Genomic DNA, 3,612 nt, shown 5'->3' with positions numbered 1-3,612 from the left:
AGAGTGAAATGGGAAAAACATGAAAAAATACATCTTTCCTATAGTTTACACTTTCAAAACAAAGTAAATGCAGTTTTTGGCCTCAGTTCTCTTCTTTATTTCAAGCCCTCAAGATTTTCTACCAACCTGATAATGGAGTTATCCAGACTAAATGTTTCTCATTCCTCAATTACTTTATGATTATTTGCCTGGATACTTTCATTATAATTTTATTGGTAAGATAGTTAACTAGGAGTGTAATAAATATAGAGCAGTTTTAATGTGGGTTTGGTCTTTGCTTGTTCTGAGTCCAATTGGTATCTTGGCTGTTCTCATACTGAAGTCATAGCAATGTAAGCTATTCCAGTAGTTTGAAAAACAAAATAATGTAGACTACTCCAGTGGTTTGAAATGTTGTTTGACAGAAAGAAAAACAAAAACAAAAACTATGTTTCTGATCTTTCTCACAAATCTTTACTTTCTAATTGGAAATGATGATTCACCTCACTGAAAGTCAGGTTTTAGCTCTAAGTTTATTTCTACACTCATCTTCCAACTCCTGTACCCCTGTTCCTTCCACTAACAGAGACAAGCATGTTTATCTCAGAGCACCAAATTTTGCCATTTGCAAAATGAGAGGAATAGAAAAGTGAAAGTCACTCAGTTGTGTCTCACTCTTTTCAATCCTGTGGACTATACAGTCCATGAAATTCTCCATGCCAGAATCCTGGAGAGTGTAGCTGTTCCCTTCTCCAGGGGATCTTCCCAACCCAGGGAACTGTTATATAATTTAGAATGCTACTTTTAGCATCAACATATGCTATTCTAAAGTTAGTAATTAATAAGATAGATCATACATCTGCTTTTTCATAAATTAAAGAAAGTATATAATTTCAAAATATATTTGAAAAGCTGTATAAAATTGTGCATGTGTGTGTGCTCAGTCATGTCTGACTGAGCCTTCCAGGTTCCGTTGTCCATAGAATTTTCCAGCCAAGAATACTCAGGTGGGTTGCCATTTCCTCCTCCAGGGGGTCTTGCAGACCCAGGGATCAAACCAACATCTCCTGAGTCTCCTGCATTGGCAGGTAGATTCTTTGAATTTTACAAACATACAAGGGTTTTGTTAACTCCATCAACACAGAATATAGTAAATCATGTAGGTATAAATTTAGACATTAAAAAGTTTAAAATGAAAAGACAAGTAAATAGCTTCTTGATTTCCTGGATGTTATTTTAACATTGTCATATGTGCAGCTATAACTAAAATAGCTTTACATCAAAGACATGATTCTTTATGAAAAGTTTAAAGTTTAAATAAAATATATTTACATTTTAAATTTATAAAATTCAAAAAATGTTTTAAAAATTATTTTTAAAAAGTATACTCAATATGAAATTTTAATTGGAAAAACAGATATCTCATTTAGAAAATATATTTGAAGGTATATATTTGTTAACTAAAATTTTATATCTCACATGTTGGATGATAAGCTTTTGAATACAAGACCACTTATCAAGCATTTTCTGACTGGATTTTTTTCTTTTTTTTTTAATCTTTCTTTCTTTTCTGGGGGATGCTTTATAGATGTCACACATGTTTAAAAGTTACACCCTTAAATAATTACATTGTAGTCAGAACCAGCAAAAAGCTGGCACAAACAGCCAGCCAAGCCCAGACATGGACAGATGTATCTGGAAGGACAGGAGATGGACAGGTACTGTCCAGCTGTAGATAAGATCAGAGTGCAGCTAAGGCTAATGTTGGCAGGGGAGGGGCTGGGGAATAGTATTTCAGCAATGCAGGAGTACAACCCCAGAAGCCTGGCCTAAGGGGCCGGCAAGGGGTCACATGTTGTGGGTCCTCCTTGTGAGCTGGGGCTCCTTGCCCACCAGCTTGGACTTGAGGTTCTTCTTGTAGACCATGATGTCTCTAGGCCACCTGGTGATTGTCTACTTTTCACAGAACTACAATTCTTGTGCAGCTTGCTGATGGAGTTTGAAACCATGACTGATCAGCATCACACAACCCTCAAATGGTATCAATATCCAGGTTCATCCAAGAAGAGCATGTGGGGGTTCTGCCAGGCCAGACACTCTCAAGATTTCTGCCTATCAGATAGGTTCTGGACTGGGATGACCTGCTGTTTCCCAATGAGACCAGTTGTACAGTCATCTTCATTTCTTTCTTCACCTTGTTCTCTGGATAGCATTCATCATGTACTCCAAAGGCAAAAGATCTAAGTCCACCTGCTCTTATAAATGCTGATGGTAATGTACTCTCTTGACATGAGAGTGTTTTCAGGACATTCTGTCTGCAATTAGTAGCTCTCCACTGATCAGCTTCAGAAGAGTTGACATCTCTGTTCCATTAGGCCCCACCAAAGTCATTCATGTGTCAAAACTGACATGTAATTTTAGACTGTTGAAGATGCAAGTCCTGTCTTTTGTTTATTTGAAGTGACATTTTGCACCATGATAATGGGTGGAGGGATCATTCCACATGGTGAGAAATAAAATGACAGTGTCTTGTCACTCACAGCTCTCTCTGTCAGTCCTGATGTCATCATTTTCTGTAGTGTCTTCTCCTTGCCGTGTGTCTGCTGAATAGCTTGGCATTGCCATGACTGAGCCAAACAGTATAATTCTTCATGTATGCAATTTGATTCTGCTCCCTGTGAAACCTCTTCATCTGATTCTCTTTCACCTCCGGCCATGTCCTCACATACTGACCACAATTACCCACAAGTGTTTAATGTTGTTGATACAGACATCATTGAGAAAGTCCTGGGAATGGGAGATGAGGACCTAGATGTGCTTAAAAGCCTTTAGTTCTTTTTAAACACACACAAGCATTGAGGTCCAGGTAGTTGGTGGGCTCATCCAGGAGCAGCATGAAGCACTAAATAATTAAGAAGGATTTTGACGATAAAGAGTTTTTTGTTTTGTTTTGTTTTTTGCATGTGCTCATCTTTGCCAATCCCCTGACCCAGTGTAGTACAACACAATCAGAAGGAAACCTCCCAGTTACTGGCTCCTGGAAAAAGTGGAAACTTTATCTAATGTTTTGAATGTTTCTTGTGTCTGCCCAAAGGACTGGTTATTGTATGTATCACTTGAGTTGGACTGCTTGGGGGAACTATTGATGTAATTTGGGTTAGACCTTGAAGACCTGTAACATGGGGCATTAGAGCAGCAGGGAGTATGAAGCTCTATAGGGAGGCGATGGAGGGAGCAAACAATGCTAGATATAGTAACTCAATAGAAATGGAAGGCAAGTGCTACTGAGGGTGAGCATTTTGTTGTTCAGTGGCTAAGTCGTGATCAACTCTTTGCAACCCCATGGACTGCAGCACACCAGGCTCCTTTGTCCTTCACTATCCCCCTGAGTTTGCTCAAACTCATGTCCACTGAGTCGGTGTTGCCGTCCAACTCTCTAATCCTTTATTGCCCAGTTCTTCTCCATCCCTCAATCTTTTCCAAAATCGTGGTCTTTTCCAATAAGTCAGCTCTTTGCATCAGGTGGCCAAAACATTGGAGCTTCAGCTTCAGCATCAGTCTTCCAATGAATATTCAGTGTTGATTTCCTTTAACATTGACAAACTTGATCTCCTTGCTGTCCAATGGACTCTC

At 38.9% G+C, this 3,612-nt stretch overlaps 1 pseudogene; it reads right to left on the bottom strand.

Annotated features, from left to right (window-relative positions):
- Window positions 1–1,827: 1,827 nt before the first annotated feature.
- On the bottom strand, window positions 1,828–2,875 carry LOC102277571 (ATP-binding cassette sub-family F member 2 pseudogene; annotated as a pseudogene).
- Window positions 2,876–3,612: the final 737 nt, after the last annotated feature.

This window comes from Bos mutus, chromosome 1 (assembly GCF_027580195.1).
Source record: "Bos mutus isolate GX-2022 chromosome 1, NWIPB_WYAK_1.1, whole genome shotgun sequence".
Classification (NCBI taxonomy): domain Eukaryota; kingdom Metazoa; phylum Chordata; class Mammalia; order Artiodactyla; family Bovidae; genus Bos; species Bos mutus.
This window is presented reverse-complemented; position numbering and strand designations above follow the sequence as displayed.